The 20,623-nt window shown below is 45.5% G+C and overlaps 1 protein-coding gene across 3 annotated transcripts in view; it reads left to right on the top strand.

The window, feature by feature from the left end:
- Window positions 1-4,047: 4,047 nt before the first annotated feature.
- Window positions 4,048-20,623, top strand: part of Celf1 (CUGBP Elav-like family member 1) — an 89,669-nt gene continuing 73,093 nt past the window's right edge. Inside the window, exon 1 of one of the 3 annotated variants that reach the window (XM_070032347.1) lies at window positions 4,048-4,149. The gene's annotated coding sequence lies outside the window, so the exon portion shown is untranslated. The remainder of the gene's footprint in view (window positions 4,150-20,623) is intronic. The other 2 variants (XM_070032348.1, XM_070032350.1) reach the window with 2 other exon arrangements.

The raw sequence follows: 20,623 nt of genomic DNA on the forward strand, positions 1-20,623 counted from the left end.
TTTGCCAGGCATAAGTTTGATTTGATTTTATTTATTTTTTGCCAGTCTTGGGGGTTGAAATGAGGGCCTGAGCACTGTCCCAGAGCTTCTTTTGCTCAAGGCTAGCACTCTACCACTTGAGCTACAGCGCTACTTCTGGCCTTTTCTGTTTATGTGGTACTCAGGAATCAAAGCCAGGGCTTCGTGCTTGCTAGGCAAGCACTCTATCGCTAAACCACATTACAAGCCCATAAATGTGATTTTTTTTTTTTTTTTTTGGCCAGTCATGGGGCCTGACCTCTAGGCCTGGGTGCTGTCCCTCAGCTCTTCAGCTCATAGCTAACACTCTACCACTGGAGCCACAGTGCCACTTCTGTTTTTTTCTGTTTATGTGATGCTGAGGAATCGAACCCAGGGCCTCATGCTTGCAAGGCATGCACTCTACCACTGAGCCACCTTCCCAGCTCCATAAATGTGATTTTAAATAGAGTGGTCTGGGAAGTCTTTTTTTTTTTTTTTTTTTTTTGTCGGTCGTGGGCTTGAACTCTGGGCCTGGGCGCTGTCCCTCAGCTCTTCAGCTCAAGGCGAGCGCTCTACCACTTGAGCTACAGCGCCACTTCCGGTTTTCTGGTGGTTTATTGGAGATAGGAGTCTCACGGTCTCTCCTGCCCAGGCTGGCTTTGAACTGAGATCCTCAGATCTCAGCCTCCTGAGTAGCTAGGATTACAGGTGTGAGCCACCAGCGCCCGGCAAGGTCTGGGAAGTCTTGACTAAGAAGGTGACATTTAAGCCAGGTGCTGGTGGCTCACTTCTGCAATCCTAGTTACTAAGAAGGCAGAGATTGGAGATGAACAAAAAATCTGAGATAGCCAGGTGTCAGTGGCTCACGCCTGTAATCCTAACTACTCAGGAGGCTGAGATCTGAGAATCGAGGTTCAAAGCCAGCCCGGGCAAGGAAAGTCTGTGAGACTCCTATTGCCAATAAACCACTAGAAAACCAGAAGTGGTGCTCTGGCTCAAGCGGTAGAGTGCTCACCTTGAGCTGAAGAGCGCAGGGATAGCGCCCAAGCCCAGAGTTCAAGCCCCACGATTGACCAAAAGAAAAAATATCTTAGATAGTACCCAGGTACTGAGTTCAAGCCCCAGGACCCCCAAACCCTCCCCCCCAATCTTAAGAACTGAAAGAGGGCTGGGAATGTGGTTTAGTGGTAGAGTGCTTTCAGCAAAAAAGAAGCTCAGGGACAGTGCCCAGGCCCCAAGTTCAAGTACCAAGATTGCCCCACCCCCTCAAAAAAAACCCTGAAGGTGGGGCTGAGAAGGTGGCTCAGCACTCTACTGCTGAGTCCCTGGGTTCTATTCCTCAGCATCACATAAGCAGAAAAAGCCAGAAGTGGTGCTGTGGCTCAAGTGGTAGAGTACTAGCCTTGAGCTGAAGAGCTGAGGGACAGCGCCCAGGCCCAGAGTTCAAGCCCCACAAATGGCCAAAAAAAAAAAAAATGTGAAGGAAGCGAGCCATCTGTATTTTTGTATTTTTGGATGATTTCATGGAACTTCAAGGTCCTTTACTTGGAATATTTCTATAGAAGGCAGCTAGAATATATATGCAAAATTAATTGTGGTAATGTTTGTGATGGCATTCTAGGAATTTATAAATATAGAATATTGTCAGTGATATATAAAATCACAGTTATATATATAAAATCACATAGTACAATTAGGGAGTAGGACAAGGTACAATTTAGGCTGGGAATGTGGCTTAGTGGTAGAGTGCTTGCCTAGTATACATGAAGCCCTGGGTTTGATTTCTCAGTACCACAGAAACACAAAAAGCTGGAAGTGGTGCTGTAGCTCAAGTGGCAGAGTGCTATAGGCTTGAGCAAAAGAAGCTCAGGGACAATGCCCTGGCCAAAAAAAAAAAAAAAAAAAGACAAGGTACAATATAAGGACTAATTGTTCTACATGGCATCAGAATATCTGTGGGTATCTTTTCATTTTCTCCACAGAGGAACGGAGCTTCTTCCAGCATGTGTGAGAACCCTCCAGACTTGTGCTTGGTAGCCCACTTGGCCACTGTTTTTTGTTTTGTGGTCAGCTAGGGTATAATCAGTATTTGTAGTATCCAAATTATTTGCTCTGGGAAACCAAATGATGTTACAGAGAAATCACTTGCCAAACCATGAGTTATTTGTATGTTGATTTGGCCAAAAAGTCCCTAACTAATTTTTTTTTTGGTACTGTACTGGGGCTTGAATTCAGGGTCTGGGAGTTAGCCCATAGCTTCTCACTCAAGACTAGTGCTCTCGCTCTCCTTAAGCCACAATGGCAGATAAGACTTTCCCACCGAAGCCATCCTAGAACTGTGATTTTCAGATCTTAGCCTCCTGAGTAGCTAGGATTACAGGTGTGAGCTATGGTAGGATTACAGGTGTGAGCCAAGGTACTTGTCTTAAATTTTCTTTCTTAAACTCCAAGTGTGAGCCATGGTAGGATTACAGGTGTGAGCCATGATACTTGTCTTAAGTTTTCTTTCTTACCCTCCATTTTATTGTTTCACAAGGTCTAGAACCCGGGAAATGAACAACAAACTGTACTGTGTATTCCATCTAGATTCAGGGATTCTTTTCTTTCTTTTCCTCCTCCTCTTCCTCCACCTCCTCCTCCTTGTCAGTCATGGGGCCTGAACTCTGGGCCTGGGTGCTGTCCCTCAGCTCTTTAGCTCAGGGCTAGTGCACTACCACTTGAGCCACAGCTCCACTTCGGGCTCTTCCTGCTTATGTGGTGCTGAGAAATTGAACCCAGGGCCTCATGCATGCAAGGCAAGCGCTCTACCACTGAGCCACCTTCCCAGCCCATCCTCTTCTTCTTCCTCCTTCTCCTCCTCCTCCTTTTTTTTTTTTTTTTGGCCTGCCCTGGGGCTTGAACTCAGGGCCTGGGCACTGCCCCTGAACTTCTTTGTGCTCAATTGAGCAACATCCCTACTTCCGACTCTTTTTTTTTGGTCGGTCGTGGGGCTTGAACTCTGGGCCTGGGCGCTGTCCCTCAGCTCTTCAGCTCAAGGCAAGTACTCTACCACTTGAGCCACAGTGCCACTTCTGGCTTTCTGGTGGTTTATTGGAGATAGGAGTCTCACGGTCTCTCCTGCCCGGGCTGGCTTTGAACCGCGATGCTCAGATCTCAGCCTCCTGAGTAGCTAGGATTACAGGCGTGAGCCACCAGCGCCCGGCTCGATTTAACCTTTTTTAAGCAAATCTTTTTTTCTAGGAAAAGTAGGTTCGACGAGTCCCTTAGAATCCTGAAAGACCTTCCTAGTGTGGCAGGTTGTGCGTGCAGCCTCATCACCTTGCTAGAAGGCACTCCCCTAGTCCTGAGAGCTTGCAACACGCGTCCACAACACAGCCAAGAGGGAAGGCAGCCTGGATACTGTTGCTGGTGCAATAAGGAGGGTGTGCCGTAGGCCCAAGGCTGGCCAACCACCATCCTCACTCATTCACTCATTCATCCCATGTTTTCTTTTAATCAGGTGCACCCTCAGTGCCCAGCAAGGGGTATTTGCCCACCAGGGTCATCCAGAACCCCGTGTGAGTGCGATTCACCCAAACCAAGAACTTCAAGATTCCCAGGTCAGGAAGAGCTCTGAGACAAAGAGCTGCGCCCCTGCGGCTCCCGGCGCTGAGGGCGCCGCCCGCGGTCCCCAGGGTTTTGGCGCGGCTGCAATTCCACTCCCTAAGTGCAGGGGGCGCTGCGACCCCGGCGCTCCTCCCCCGCCCCGCCCCCCGCCCCTCGCGCCGCGCTCGGCCCGGGCCTGGGCTCGGCTGGGTAAGAAGGGCGGCGCCGCGGTGGTACGTTCCTCGCGGCTGCTCTCCTCCTCCTGCCTCCTCCCTTCTCCTCCTCCTTCTCCCCCGCCCTCCCGCCAGTGGTAGGTGCCGGAAGTGCCGCCATTTTGGAGTGTTCTGCTCTGGCGGCAGCGGCGGCGGCGGCGGCGGCGGCGGCGGCGGCGGGACGCGGAGGCTCCCTCGGGACTTCGCCTCAGCAGCGAGGCGGCGGCGGCGGCGGCGGCGGCGGCGGAAGCGGCGGCGGCGGTAGCGGCGGCGGCGGCAGCAGCGGTAGCAGCGGCGGCTGCGGAAGCGCAGGCAGCAGCTGAGGCGGCGGCAGGCTCAGGTGCAGCCGCTGGTGAGTGCGGCGGCCGTGGGATAACGGGCCGCTCGGGACGGGGGGTGGGGGGGACGGCCGGCCGGCCCGCTGGCCGGAGGGAGGGAGGGACGGACGGACGGAAGGCAGGCAGGAAGGAGAAGAGGCTGGAGGGAGGCGCCGCGGGGCGGGTCCGCTTCGGCCGCCCGCGGGTCACCGGGCCCCCCTGGCGGGCGCGGTCGCTTCTGGGTTCCCGGGTTCCTGGAGGCAAGCCCCCCGCGTGTCGGGGCCCTTGGCACCCCGGGTGTCTTCGCGCTCGCGGGGCGCGTGCCCCCCTCACCCCGCCCGGCGCCCAGGGAGACCCGCCCTCCTCGTGGCCCGAGCCCGGGTCTCGGCGCCCTTGGCCTTCAGCCTCCGGGACCGGATTGCTGCGTGGCTCTGCCCCGGGGGGGGGTGTGGGGGGTGAGGGGCAGCCCTGACCTCCTTCCGACCATCGTAGGGGACGCAGGCTGTCGGCTCACCCGACCTTTTCGTCCCACGTGTTTTGGGGGGGGGGAGGGTGCCCCGGGATCCCCCGACCCCGAGGTGTGTGGCGGGGTCACTTGGCTTCTTTGGAACCTGGAGAGCCGAACTCTCCCCCCCCTCCCCCCGTTATTGCTCCAGATCCGCTAGCGCCTGGGCTCGCCCTGCCCTCTTTCCCCCCTCCCCCAATCAGGTGCTCACCTAGTCGCGGCCTGGTGTCTGGGCTGGGATCTCACACCCGGGAGCACGGAGAGCGCATTCTAGCGCCGAGGATCTGGTTCATAAGATTTGAAGTCAGTTCGTGTTCTTGGGTCGTAGTCCTCCCGGGCAGCTGGATTGTTGTTTTAATTTTCTAAGAGCAATGCATGGCATACATGGCTCTTAGGAGTTTCTCATTGGTTCTGGTTCATTCCCATACATAGTTGAGGTGAGATTTACTTTATTTTATTTTTAAATTTTTTTGGTCACAGTCTGTTTTCGCCAAAAATGGAATCTCTGTCTTATCTGGTCTGCTTCGCTGTCGTATCTAGTCTGCTGAGAGTAAAGAGTGTTAATGTTTGTTACAAAGGTTGCTTTAACCGTTTTTTTAAAGAGCGCGGGGCACTTTGTAATGTCTGCCGTGTTGGGATAGCAAACACACAGTGAATCTTTTCACAGGAATTATACCTTTACATGGTCTGTTCACTGTCTTGAATCGGGAGGGGCTTTAATTGCATTCTTTCACCTTTGCCACAGGTGCAGCAAGCTTAAGTTTCCTCCATAAATCTTCAGTGAGAGTGAAGATGTCTTCCTGTGGAATCATTCAGGGCTCTCTTATGTTTTAGCATTAACGAGCCTCTAGCATGTATGAATGACTGCCATGGTGATTGTTCTCCCAAGGCCAAGTTTTATATCCTAGCTTTGCCTACCCAGTATATGATTTCTGATGATGACTTAGCCAAGATTGAAGCCATATTGTTGGTAAAGCAAAGCTGGAGCTTTCAGCTGTTGCTTTAAGTAAGAAGCTTAGGGTTCCCCTAGTGGTTCCTTCCTCAGGACTGTCCACCACCTGTTTCCATTAGAATGGTCTTTGGCCTGAGTGTAGGCCTCAACTTCTCTAGTCACTCATGTTAAATCTGTTTTTCTTCTAAAGTAGTAGAGACTTAAAATCCATTAGCAATAGGGCTGTTGCTGATGGACTGTCTTTTCTAATGTTGTCACTTTTCTGAAGGAATTGAGTCCCTCAAGAGGTAAAGTGAGGACTATTTTATTTTATTTTTTGTCGTTCGTGGGGCTTGAACTCTGGACAGCCTGGTGCTATCCCTGAGTTCTTTTGCTCAAGGCTATTACTCTACTACTTTGAGTCATAACACCACTTCTGGTTTTCTGGTGATTAAGTGGAGATAAAAGTCTGGAGGGGCTGGCCAGCGCCTGTGCCTGTTATCCCAGCTACTCAGGAGGCTGAGATCTGAGGATCATGGTTCAAAGCCAGCCTGGGCAGAAAAAGCTGAGAAACTCTTATCTCTAATAAACCACCAGAAAACTGGAAGTGGTGCTGTGGCTCAAATGGTGGAGGGCTAGCCTTCAGCTGAAGAGCTCAGGGACTATGATAGCCCAGGCCTAGAGTTCAAGCCCTCCACTCCCCCACCAAAAAAAAAGTCTTAAGGACTTTCCCACCTGGACTGGCTTTGAAATTAGATCCTCATCTCAGCCTCATCAATATTTAGGATTATAAGCATGAGCCACGGAGCTGGGAATGTGGCTCAGTGGTAGAGTGCTTGCCTTGCATGCATGAGGTCCCTGGGTTCGATTTCTCAGCGCCACATAAGCAGAAAAAGCTGGAAGTGGTGCTGTGGCTCAGGCTGAATAGCTGAGGGACAGAGCCCAGGCCCAGAGTTCAGGCCCCATGACCAAAAAAAAAAAAAAAAAAAAAAAAAAAGAGCCACAAATGCCTGGCTCTGTTCTTCAGCTTTTGTGCTCAAGGTTAGCACTCTACCAATTGAACCACAGCTCCACTTCTGGTCTTTTTTGTGGTTATTAATTTGAGATAAGAGTCTCATGGACTTTTCTGCCAGGGCTCTATCTTCACATCTCAGCTTCTTGAGTAACTAGTATTACAGGCGTGGGGCACCAGTGCTTGGATTCTATTTTTCTTATTACAGAAGTTCTAAGTTCATTATAAAGAGAGATAAATCAGAAAGGAAGAAACTCAGCCCAGTCACAAAATTTAGTAATATTTGGTCTTTTTTATTTTATACATCTTTTGTTTTGCTAGGATAGAATCCAGTGTGCTGGATGCTCTATCACTTAGATACAAATCCAGACCTCATTCTTTTTATATGCTGTGGAAGTGTTGTTTACTAATATAGGCTTATTCTAATGAGTTTTCCTTAGATCTTAGCCTCCTGAGTAGCTAGGATTACAGGCATGAGCCACTTGCATCCAAGCTTGTATCATGTTTTTAAGATTAAATAATTGGGGGCTGGGAAGGTGGCTCAGTGGTAGAGTGCTTGCCTTGCATGCATGAGGCCCTGGGTTCAATTCCTCAGCACCACATACACAGAAAAAGCCAGGAGTGGCGCTGTGGCTCAAGTGGTAGAGGCTTGACTTGAGCTGAAGAGCTGAGGGACAGTGCCCAGGCCCAGAGTTCAGGCCCCACTACTGACCAAAAAAAAAAAAAAAAGATTAAATAATTGGTGGTAACCTTGGCTTATTTTATGAACTATTTTAAATAGTGTTCTGTATTTAATGAAATTTCTGCACGTATGAAATAGGCCAGTGGACTATCAGGCATAGGAGCAGAGAAATCTTTTTTTTTTTTTTTTTTTTTGTGGGCCATGGGCTTTGAACTTGGCCTGGGTGCTGTCCCTTAGCTCTTCAGCTCAAGGTGAGCACTACCTCTTGAGCCACAGTACCACTTCTGGTTTCCTGGTGGTTAATTGGAGATGTGAGTCTCACAGTCTTTTCTTGCCCAGGCTGGCTTTGAACCATGATCCTCAGATCTCAGCTTCCTGAGTAGCTAGGATTACAGGCGTGAGCCACTTGTGCCCAGCTCAAATTCTAGCTAGGCGGCTTGCCTCAAGATTGTAACATTAGCTACTTAGGAAGCAGATATCATGGAATGGTGTTCAAGACTAGCCCAAGCCAACAAAAAAAGTTTGTAAATGCACTTGGCCAGTCACCGGATGCAGTAGCACACAATTGTGTCATTCCAGCAGTTCTGGGAAACACAAATAGGATTGCAATTCAGGTCAGCCTGGGCATAAAGTGAGACCTTATCTCAAAAAATAACACAAAGGGCTGGCAGAGTGGTTCAAATGGTAGAGCTCCTGCCTAGTAAGTGAGAAGCCTTGAGGCCAACCCCCAATATTGCCAAAAAACGCTCCCTAAAACTTTTGAGTTTTTAAAATTACTTTTGCTAAGAATTGGAAATAGAATGTATCTTAGAAGTCCAAAGTTTTCAGAAATATAATTTGAATCAGAAATTAACTTTGTAGCTTTTCTAAGCTTAATTTCTGTCAGATCCCAAAACTGATTACTAGCTATTTAGCTAATGCTAATTACTTTGTAGGTGTGCTGTGGCTAACAGAGGTGGTTAAAAGGTAAGTAAAATATAAACAACTTTTGATAAAAATCTGAAGAATTAGACTTTTAAAGTTGGAGGTGGGGGCTGGGAAGGTGGTTCAGTGGTAGAGTGCTTGCCTTGCATGCATGAGGCCCTGGGTTTGATTCCTCAGCACTACATAAGCAGAAAAAGCCAAAAGTGGTACTGTGGCTCAAGTGGTAGAGCGCTAGCCTTGAGCTGAAGAGCTGAGGAGGCCCAGAGTTCACCAAAACAAAACATATATATTATATATATACATACACACATATGTGTGTGTGTATACGTGTGTGTATATATATACACACACGTGTGTGTATATATATAATATATATGTATATATACATGTATATATGTATATATATACATATATATGTATATATATATATATATATAAAGAAGGTGGGATCCTTAAGGTGGAAACTTGCACTTGGATTTCATGGCTCACACCTTGTAATCCTAGCTACCAGGAGCATGAGATCTGGAGGATCATAGCTAGAATCTAGCCTAGGCAAAAAAATAAAAAATAAAAAAAAAAATCACTAAATAATCAACAGGTCTGGAGTTGTGACTCTACAGGTAGAGTGCCCACCTAGCAGTGGGAGGGTCTGAATTCAAGCCCTAGTACCACAAAAAAGAAAAGAAATTTATGAAATGAATAGTGATGTGACTTGAATGAATTTTATAAATAATAGCCCCGGAAAGAAAGCTGTGACAACTCAGCACATTGGATTTAGAAATTGGTACTGCTATTGTGACCATACATTTCTGGATTAGGAATGGTAATGTCAGAATTAAATGAGTTAACTCATTTTAGGCATTGAACAATGTCTTTTCCATCTTTTCAGTAAGCAAACTACCTGTCATGGGTCAATAATGTACTAATGGCAGTTCAGGTAAAATAAGTAACAAGTGAAATGGCAAGTAGTCCTGTACAGTTAGGAGCTTCTAATTAAGCGTTCCCTTCATTTCTACACTTCGGATGTGGGTTTTCTTTTGCATTTTCTTAGGTTGTGACTTTTTTTTTTTGGTTGGTTGTGGGGCCTGAACTCTGGGCCTGGGCACTGTACCTCAGCTCAAGGCTAGCACTCTACCACTTGAGCCACAGTGCCATTTCAGGCTTTTTCTGCTTATGTGGTGCTGAGGAATGAACTCAGGGCCTCATGCATGCAAGGCAAACACTCTGTCCTACCACTGAGCCACCTTCCCAGCCTCTTAAGATTGTTTTGAACAACCCAATTCATACGTCTGAGATGTTTTGGTTAAATAGGCCTTTTCCCCATAGAATCTTTTAAAGCTCATTGTTCCTTGTAGAATGCTTGGAGTTATGTGTTTTCTAGATTTCATTTTCACTGTCTCTGCTTCATGTGAAAGTCTTGTTAATGTAAAATTTCTGTTCAGAGAAAATAGAAAAATAAAGACGAGTGTGTTAGATTTCTAATAGAGGCCATTTAGATCTCTTTCTAGTTTAATTAGGTGATGAGAAATTAGGAATCAAATATACTTGTATGTGTGTATCTACTGCTGGAGTTTCAACTCAGGGTCTCTTGTTTTCGGCTTCTTCCACTCAAGGCTAGGGCCCTGCCATTTGAGCCACCTTAGTTCTGCATTTTGCTGTTTAATTGGAAATAAGAGTCTCATGGGTTTTTTGTGTTCAATTTAACTATTTCCTTTGTAAACTATATTGTATCAAGAATCTTTATCTGATTTTTTTTTTTTTTTGTCATCAGTCATGTGGCTTGAACTTAGGGCTTGGCCACTTTTTTTTTTTTTTTGTGGTCTGGTCGGGGGCGCTGTCCCTCAGCTCTTCAGCTCAAGGCTAGCGCTCTACCACTTGAGACACAGCGCCACTTCTGGCTTTTTTCTTTTTGCTTATGTGGTGCTGAGGAATCAAACCCAGGGCCTCATGCATGCAAGGCAAGCGCTCTACCACTGAGCCATCTTCCCAGACCCGGGCCTGGCCACTTTTGCACTTGAGCTTTTTTGTTCAAGGCTAGTGCTCTACCATTTGTAGCCACAGGTCAGGTTTTCTGGTAGTTTATTGGGGGTAAGAGTCTCTGGACTTTCCTGGCCAGGCTGGCTTTGAAACATGATCCTCATGAGAGGCATAAGACACTGGCACCTGGCTCCTTTGTAATTTGCTAAAGTCAGTTTTTTCTTTTCCTTTCTGTCTGGCTTTTTTTTTTTTTTTCTCTTAAAGACAGGCTTTTGCTCTATAGCCCCATCCTGGCCTCATTCTCCCTAATACTGGGATTACAGTTGTGTTTTTTTTTTTGGGTCCTGTCGTGGGGCCTGAACTCTGGGCCTGGGCGCTGTCCCTCAGCTCCTCAGCTCAAGGCTAGCGCTGTACCACTTGAGCCACAGCGCCACTTCCGGCTTTTTTTTCTTTTTGCTTATGTGATGCTGAGGAATCGAACCCAGGGCCTCAGGCATGCAAGGCAAGCGCTCTACCACTGAGCCACCTTCCCAGCCCCTTGTTATTGTTTTTAACAGAAAACATGAATCTCATAAATGGAAAAAAGTACACTAAAACCAGACTAGCTAAAGGAGACTGAGTTTATTTCAGTATTCTAAATTTAGTATTTTAGCAGTTAGAATTTTGTGAAGTTCTGTTGATACTAAAATCAGTTGACCTTGTCACCTACTTACAAGACATGGACTCACTTTCAGAAGATATTTTGGATTATAACATGTTTTTTCTTTCCCTTCACTTAGAATATAAGACAACATGAGTGAAGAGGAATGGTGAATTCTAGATTAGTGGTTACAGTGCGATTGAAGAGATCTGACCTCAGTTGATTTGAATGTGTCACTTTGGGGATGTTGTCATAGGTGTAGAGTATATATTCAGCTTTAACAAATGGAATTGAATAATTTCATTTTTCTTCCCATGCTGTCTATTGAAACCTTATTTTTGAGGGGGAATGTCTTGTTTGTTATACAAAATGAAGTTTTTGTTTCTGGAATGTTTAATGTTATACTTTTTAAAGTATTACATAACATTGTAGTGTGTGTGTGTGTGTGTGTGTGTGTGTGTGTGTGTGTGTGTGTGTGTGTGTGTGTGTGTGTGTGTGTGTGTGTGTGTGTGTGTGTGTGTGTGTGTGTGTGTGTGTGTCTCTCTGTGTCTCTGTGTCTCTGTGTCTCTGTGTGTCTGTCTGTGTCTAGGTTGTGGGGCCTGAACTGTGGGCCCCAGGCACTTCAGCTCAAGGCTAGTGCCCTACCACTTGAGCCACAGCATCACTTTTTCTGCTTATGTGTTGCTGAGGAATCAAACTCAGGACCTCATGCATGCAAGACAAGCGCTCTACCATTTGAGCCATCTTCCCAGCCCAACATTGTAACTTTTTAGCTAAAAGATTTTCTAAATTTAGACTGTCACTATTTTTTCCTTGTTTTTTTACCCTTTTGTTTCCTGCAAGTGAAGCAGGCTCTTGCAAAGATTGTGGGAATGTGTGATATTTGGTGATAATGTGGGGTAACTGATAGTATATGGAGTAGACTTTTTTTTTTGACCCAATATTATTTGGACATCTGTTAAGTTTTTGCTAGTTTCTGTTTTGTACAGCTAATTCATTGTAGGCTTCTCCCAGTTTCTTTGTGTTTACAGGCTTTTGTATGTGGGAAACATTCTTTTCTGTGCCCAAGTCCTTCCCCCATACTATAGCCACAGTAGCATAGTGTTTCTTCGGGGTCAGTTTTGTCTGGATGATGTTGCTGCTAGTTTAACATTAGATTGTGTGGGATTATGCCAGTAAGAGGCACCTGTGCTTATTTATTGGCCTCTTTCCTGCTGTTTTATCAACTGTTTTGGGAAGGGAATAGGGAATAAAGAAAGTCAGGGTGGTGGTAACAACCTGAATGAAATGTTTACCTATTTGACATTTTTCAGTTAGTTTATGATTACAGCATGATGAAGCAGTTTGGCACTGTTGTGAAATAGGCTTTCCCAAGGATATTTCACTGGAAGCTATTGATATGGTAAAAGACTCCTTAGGTCTGTATTTCTTAGATGGCAAATACAAAAGCAAGTGCTTCATTTTTTGTTCATATATGTTCTTTTAACCCCTCCCTGCTCATGATTCAATTCCTATTTGTTACCACTAACCTTTTTTTTTTTGGCTAGTCCTGGGGTTTGAACCCAGAGTTTGTGCACTGTCTCTGAGCTTTTGCTCAAGACTAGCACTCTACCACTTGAACTACAGTGCCACTTCTGGTGTTTTCTGTTTATGTGGTCCTGAGGAATCAAACCCAGGGCTTCATGCATGCTGGGCAAGCACTCTACCACAGAGCCATACATTCCCAGCTTTTTTTGTTAGTTGGTTAAATGAAGCTTTTCCTGATCCTTTCAGTAACAATATTTATAGAATAAGATTTAGTCTTTTATTGATATCGCTTTTTATTTCAGGGAGGTTTTAGGGTTTTTGAGGATTAGAAACTGTCTTATGCTTAGTATATTATATATTATATACCCTTTTTGCTAGGGGTATTTAGGCACACATTCCTATTCTAGTTATACTTTTTTTTGGGGGGGGGGTGGGTTGTGGAGCTTGAACTCTGGGCCTGGGCGCTGTCCCTGCACTCTTCAGCTCAAGGCAAACCTTCTATTGCTTGAGCCACAGCACCACTTCCGGTTTTCTGTTGGTTAATTAGAGATAAGAGTCTCACGGACTTTCCTGCCTGGGTAGGCTTTGAACCGCAATCCTCAGATCTCAGCCTCCTGAGTAGCTAGGATGACAGGTGTGAGCCACCAGCGCCTGGTTTAGTTACACTTTTTAAAAAATTTTAATTTAATTTAATTTAATTTAATTTTTGTCGGTTGTAGGGCCTGAACTCTGGGCCTGGGCGCTGTCCCTGAGCTCTTCAAGTCAAGGCTAGTACCCTACCACTTGAGCCTCAGAGCCACTTCCGCTTTTTCTCCTTATGTGGTGCTGAAGAATCAAACCCAGGGCCTCATGCATGCAAGGCAAGCGCTCTACCACTGAGCCACCTTCCCAGCCCCTAGTTACACTTTTTAAATTTTATTTTATTTTATTTTCTTGGTCATGGGCCTGAACTCTGGGCCTGGGCGCTGTCCCTCAGCTCAAGGCTAACACTCTACCACTTGAGCCACAGTGCTACTTCTGGCTTTTTCTGTTTATGTGGTGCTGAGGAATCAAACTCAGGCCTCAAGCATACAAGGCAAGCACTCTACCACTGAGCCAACTTCCCAGCCCTCTAGTTACACTTTCCATCAGCATATTGGACTAGGTGGGGCACCTTGGCACAATTTGGGAAATCAGATTCTTCTAGGAATTAAGAGGTTGTAGCTGAGATACAAGTCTTTTAGGAACAGACAGGTCACCTGAATTCAAAGAACTTAGGACACAATCAGATGAGATACTCTAGAATTTTAATTTAAATTCAAGGCTCTACACACTTTCTACACAAACCTATTGCTAAGCTATATCTCTAGGCCTTTTTGCACTGGTATTTTGAGATAGGGTCTCTTCTTATTTCTGCACTTGCCAATTTTAGGTTTCCTATGGTAAATAAGACAGGCTTACCACCTTGCCTAACTATATGGGTTAAAAAGTACTTTAAAACTTTTCTGCCTCCAAAGTAGCTAGTTTTTTTTTTTTTTTTTTTTTTTTTTGGGGTCCGGTCGTGGGGCCTGAACTCTGGGCTTGGGCGCTGTCCCTCAGCTCTTCAGCTCAAGGCTAGCGCTCTACCACTTGAGCCACAGTGCCACTTCCGGCTTTTTTCTTATATGGTGCTGAGGAATCAAACCCAGGGCCTCAGGCATGCAAGGCAAGCGCTCTACCACTGAGCCAACTTCCCAGCCCCCATTTTTTTTTTTTTTTTTTGGTCGGTCATGGGGCTTGAACTCTGGGCCTGGGTGCTGTCCCTCAGCTCAAGGTGAGTGCTCTACCACTTGTGCTACAGGGCCACTTCTGGTTTTATGGTGGTTTATTGGAGATAGGAGTCTCACGGTCTCTCCTGCCTGGGCTGACTTTGAACCGCGATCCTCAGATCTCAGCCTCCTGAGTAGCTAGGATTACAGGCGTGAGCCACCAGCGCCCGGCTCCAAGTAGCTAGTTTATAGATGTGCGACACCAGCACCTGGCTTGTAACTAGCTTTTTTTTTTTTTTTTCCTTTTTTTTTGTTTTTTGTTTTGGTTGGTTGTGGGGCTTGAACTCTGGGCCTGGGCTCGATCCCTAAGCTCTTCAGCTCAAGGCTAGTGGTCTACCACTTGAGCCACAGCGCCATTTCCAGTTTTCTGGTGGTTTATTGGAGATAAGAGTCTCATGAACTTTTCCTGCCTGGGCTGGCTTTGAACCATGATCTTCAGATTTCAGCCTTCTGAGAGTAGCTAGGATTACAGGCATGAGCCACTGGTGCCTGGCATAACTAGCTTTTTATTTTTATTTATTTATTTATTTATTTATTTTTTTTGTTTTTTGGGTCTGGTCGTGGGGCCTGAACTCTGGGCCTGGGCACTGTCCCTCAGCTCTTCAGCTCAAGGCTAATGCTCTACCACTTGAGCCACAGCGCCACTTCCGGCTTTATTCTTTTTTTGCTTACGTGGTGCTGAGGAATCGAACCCAGGGCCTCATGCATGCAAGGCAAGCACTCTACCACTGAGCCACCTTCCCAGCCCCATAACTAGCTTTTTAAATAAGTAAGACTAATAAAATAATACTGCTGGTTTTGGTAGGAAAATAAGATGAACTAAAATTTTTACGGAATTATTGTTTGTGAGACTTAGTTTTTTTTCTTCACTTGTAGTTCAGTAGCACATTTGTTTTAATATGCTGATTGTTTCTTCTTAAAATATTGATGGGCTTGAGTGGAACACAATAATGTGGGTTGGATGGAAGTTGAGACTAAACAAAGGGTAATGGTGAGTGGCTGTATGCCCAGTTGATAGTCTCTCTAGTCCAGGCTCAGTAACTTCATGAATGATGTGATGATGTGTAACAGGACCATCACAGTGGTGTTTTTCTCTTTGAGAAATGTTAATGAGGGAGAGGAAAGCATGGACGATTTAGTGCTTCTGATTTGATTGCTTTTCTTGTGATCATTTGGTTTCTTTTAAGTTTATTACTGAGAAATACAAAATTTTCTTGTGTGTTAATAAGCATAAATTAAGAGACAAGAGCTAGCTTTGACATGTGGAGATATATAATATATATATATATATATATATATATATATATACACACACATATACACACACACAAAATACATTTGTAGCCTAGGCAAAGTTAAAAGACTTACTTGATTTCAGACTCGAGTTGTGATGCAGATATGTATATAAGCAGTATTATGCCTTCATGTAGTGTATATATAATATTGAACTGAATGCTGTGCACAAAGGTAATTTGATAGTCCATACTGCTTGCTTCTACTGGGTCCTTGCATGAAGTAGGTCCTCAGAAAGATTTTGTTAAATACTCTTTTATCAGGTAGAATAGTTTTGTGAATTTGGTTAAATCTTTTTTTGTTGTTGTTGTTGGACATGGGGCTTGAACTCTGGGTGTGAGCGTTGTCTCTCAGCTCTTCAGCTCAAGGCTAGCACTCTACCACTTGAGCCACACAGCACCACTTCCTGTTTTCTGGTGGGTAATTGGAGATCAGAGTCTTACAGACTTTCTTGCCTGGGCTGGGACTGAACTGCAGTCCTCAGATCTCAGCCTTCTGAATAGCTAGGATTACAGGTTTGAGCCACCAGCGCCCAGCTTGGTTAGATTTTATCTGAAGATAGAGTATGTTAAAACTCCAGGGAAGTTGGGTGCTGATGGCATAATCCTAGCTGCTTAGGAGGTTGAAATCTGAGAGGATACTGTGCAAAGCCAGCCTGAGTGGGAAAGTCCTTGAGACTCTTATCTTCATTTAAGCACCACAAAATTGGAAGTGGAACTGTGGCTCGAAGTGATTGAGTGCTAGCCTTGAGCAAAAAGTTCAGCTGGGTGCCAGTGGTTCAAGCCTGTAATCCTAGCTACTCTGGAGGCTGAGATCAGGATCGCAGTTCAAAGACAACCCAGACGGGCTGGGAAGATGGCTCAGTGGTAGAGCGCTTGCCTTGCATGCATGAGGCCCTGGGTTTGATTCCTCAGCACCACATAAACAGAAAAAAAAAAAGCCGGAAGTGGCACTGTGGCTCAAGTGGTAGAGTACTAGCCTTGAGCTGAAGAGCTGAGGGACAGCACCCAGGCCCAGAGTTCAGGCCCCACGACCGGACCCAAAAAACAAAGACAACCCAGACAAGGACTCTTTTTGGAGGGAGGAGGGCGCATCCGGTCGTGGGGCCTAAACTCTGGGCCTGGGCGCTGTCCCTCAGCTCTTCAGCTCAAGGCTAACGCTCTACCACTTGAGCCACAGTGCCATTTCTGGCTTTTTTGCTTATGTGGTGTTGAGGAATCGAACCCAGGACCTCAGGCACGCAAGGCAAGTGCTCTACCACTGAGCCACCTTCCCAGCCCATAGTCAGGGACTCATCTCCAATTAACCACCAGAAAACTGGAACTGGTGCTGTGGCTCGTGGTAGAGGGCTCTCCTTGACCTGAAGAGCTGAGGAACAGTGCCTAGGGCCAGAGTTAAAGCCACACAACCAACAAAAAAAAAAAAAAAAGAAAAAAGAAAAAAGCTCAGATATTTTCCAGGTCCTGAGTTTAAGCCCATGGGCCACATATAAAACAACAAAAACTCTAGGCAGAAGTAGTAGGAGTAGTTGTTGTTGGTTTACAAGGGTTTAAACTTTGGCTCTCTAGCTTTTTCACTCAGGGCTATCCCTGTGTCACTTGAGCTATGCTTCTAATACCAGCGTCTTGCTGGTTAAGTGGAGAGAAGTGTCTCTGCTCCCAGGCTTGTTTTGCTATTGTTGTCTTTTTATGAGCAACTTTCCATTGGAACACAATATGTTGGTTAAGATATGCTCCAGAAGCCAGGCACTGTTAGTTTATGCCTGTTATCCTAGCTACCCAGGAGGATGACTGGATCAGAGGAATGTTTGGATCTAGCTGGCACAGAAATTCTGAGTCTTACCTCCAACTAACCAGCAAAGTCGGGAATGGAGCTGTGGCTCAAGTGGTAGAATGCCAGCCTTGAGCAAAAAAGCTAAGCCAGAGCAAGAGGCCTTGGTTTAATCCCCCAGTACTGATTTAGTAAACAAAAAAAGATTCCTGCCATAAAAGCTTTGTGAAGCTCTGTGATCTTGAAACACATCATATATTGCTTGAAGAAAGTCAGAAGGCTCTTAGAAAAAACCCTGACTTTGACTTAGTTTTCCATAGCTCTAAAGAAAAGGAAGATCTGTTATGACTGTCAGTCAGTGCTCTTGGTTTTTGGGCAAAGAGACATGCCTTTCAAAGTAAAATCAAGGAAAAGCCAGTAGTAAAAATGAACAAAGCACCCAGGAGTTTGCATTCTCTTGTGTCTTGTAGCCTAGTTTTCTCCTTTTTGCTTTTTTTTTTTTTTTTTTTGCCAGTCATGGGGCCTGAACTCTGGGCCTGGGTATGGCCCTGAGCTCTTCAGCTCCAGGCTAGCACTCTACCACTTGAGCCACATTGCCACTTCCAGTTTTTTCTGCTTATGTGGTGCTGAGGAATCGAACCCAGGGCCTCATGCGTGCAAGGCAAGCACTCTACCACTGAGCCACCTTCCCAGCCCTTTTTGCTTTTTTGTCTGTAGAATGAAACTAAAATAATGGAATAAGATTATCTTTTGGGCTTGCTTTCCTACTTCCCTTCTCAAGTCTATGAGAAATAATCCAAAATGACACCATGTTTATTATGTAGTTATTTGTTGTATACTATTTGTTTAATAGCCTCTGAATACATTTACAAGTTTGCAAACCTCATTACTCAACTAATGGAGTTGGGAAATTATCTTAAAACCCTGTGGGCCCAGGTGGGCTCCAGTAGCTCATGACTGTAGTCCTAGCTACTCAGGAGGCTGAGGTCTGAGGATCCTGGTTCAAAGCCAGTGTGGTTCAAAGCCAGCTGGGCAGGAAAGTCTGTGAGACTCTTACCTCCAATAAACCACTCAGAAAAACCGGAAGTGACACAGTGAATCAGGTGGTAGAGCACTATCCTTGAGCTGAAGAGCTGAGGGACAGTGTACAGGCCTTAGAGTTCAACCATTACCAACCGAAAACAAAAAAAGCCCTGTGGGCCTGACCTACAGAAAAGCTTAGGTGAGTAAATGTAGCAAAGCCAGATTTGTTTTTTGTTTGTTTGTTTGTAGGGCTTAAACTCTGGGCCTGGGCCCTGTCCCTAAGCTCTTCAGCTCAAGGCCAGCTCTCTACCACTTGAGCCACAGCGCCACTTCCAGCTTTTTCTGTGTATGTGGTACTGAGGAATCCAACCCAGAACTTCATGCATGCTAGGCAAGCACTCTACCATTAGGCCACATTCCCAGCCCAAAGCCAGGTATTTTTGTAGGTTATCTTGATGTATATTGCCTACTTTAACTGTCTCTCTCTCTTTTTTTTTAACTTTTGATTTTTTGAATTAGAGATTGCCATTTTTACCTTTATAAATAGTGGTTAAGAATTTGGTTTTCGGGCTGGGAAGTTGGCTCAGTGGTAGAGCGCTTGCCTTGCATGCCTGAGGCCCTGGGTTCGATTCCTCAGCACCACATAAGCAAAAAGAAAAAAGCCGGAAGTGGCGCTGTGGCTCAAGTGGTAGAGCACTGGCCTTGAGCTGAAGAGCTGAGGGACAGTGCTCAGGCCCAGAGTTCAGGCCCCACAACCGGACCAAAAAAAAAAAGAAAAAAAAAAGAATTTGGTTTTCAAGCTGGAGATGAAGTTCAAGTGGTAGAGCCCCTAGCCTAGCAAGCTTGAGGCTGTGAGTTCAAACTTTAGTACCCCCTCTCCCCCCAAAAAAGGTTTTAATATACTTTATCATAATGGCATTCATATTTAGGCTTTTTAATTATTAATTTTTTGAGGTCAGTGAAAGGCTTTTATGAGCATAAAGATGTTTCTTGAGCTTTTCTCAAGGTACTTTTTAGCTCTCAAAGATCAGGCCTAGAATGTTTGATGTTTTTGGTTGTTCCTATGAAGTCAAATGCTATTTTTATTTTTATTTTTTTTTTGCATCCAGTCGTGGGGCCTGAACTCTGGGCCTGAGCGCTGTCCCTCAGTTCTTCAGCTCAAGGCTAGCGCTCTACCTCTTGAGCCACAGCGCCACTTCCGGCTTTTTTCTTTTTGCTTATGTGGTGCTGAGGAATCGAACCCAGGGCCTCATGCATGTAAGGCAAGCACTCTACCACTGAGCCACCTTCCCAGCCCAAATGCTATTTTTATTAATGTTCATTTGTCTGGTGTAACTGTTCTATGCTAAGAAAAACATATAGAGCCGGGAGCTGGTGGCTCACGCTTGTAATTCTAGCTACTCAGGAGGCTGAGGTCTGAGGATCGTCGTGAGACTCTTATGTCCAGTTAACCAACAGAAAACCAGAAGTGGCACTGTGGCTCAAGTGGTATAGTGCTAGCCTTGAGCTGAAGAGCTGAGGGACAGCGCCCATGCCCAGAGTTCAAGCCCCATGACCACCAAAAAAAAAAAAAAAAAAAGAAAAACCTAAAAACCTATAAGAAGACTTTATTCTGTTACAGGGAACTTACAACGACATAGAAAAATTCCTTCCTTTAATCTGACAGCTTCACATCTCAGAGCAAATCAAATCCACATATCAGACTTGGACTTGTAAATGATCTGTTTTCTTAAGATATCTTCTAACAGTGGGTTGATCTCCTGGGAGCTGAGTGGTAGCACATAGTTAGCTTGGAATAGTAGTTCATCTTTCATAATTGTATCTCCTTTGTCTACACATTGTGTTTTTTTTCTTTTGGGTCCGGTCGTGGGGCCTGAACTCTGGGCCTGGGCGCTGTCCCTCAGCTCTTCAGCTCAAGGCTAGCGCTCTACCACTTGAGCTACAGTGCCACTTCTGGCTTTTTTCTTTTTTCTTATGTGGTGCTGAGAAATCGAACCCAGGGCCTCATGCATGCAAGGCAAGCACTCTGCCAAAGCCACCTTCCCAGCCCACATTGTGGTTTTTTTTTGAGGTAGATTTGTAATGTGACCATAAACTTCCCTGTTCCTGTACTCAGTTTTATTTATTAGAAAATTGTGTGTGTGAGATCATTTTTTTTTTTTTTTTTGGTCAGTTGAACTCTGGACCTGGGTGCTATCCCTCAGCTTTTTAGCTCAAGGCTAGCGCTCTTTTTTTTTTTTTTTTTGGGTCCAGTCCTAGGGCCTGAATGCTGTCCCTCAGCTCTTCAGCTCAGGGCTAGTGCTCTATCACTTGAGCCACAGCGCCACTTCTGGCTTTTTTCTTTTTGCTTATGTGGTGCTGAGGAATCGAACCCAGTGCCTCATGCATGCAAGGCAAACGCTTTACCACTGAGCCACCTTCCCAGCCCCTAAGGCTAG

The sequence above is a fragment of the Dipodomys merriami genome, unplaced genomic scaffold (genome assembly GCF_024711535.1).
Source record: "Dipodomys merriami isolate MVZ:Mamm:240054 unplaced genomic scaffold, mDipMer1.0.p SCAF_21, whole genome shotgun sequence".
In the NCBI taxonomy this organism is placed as follows: Eukaryota; Metazoa; Chordata; class Mammalia; order Rodentia; family Heteromyidae; genus Dipodomys; species Dipodomys merriami.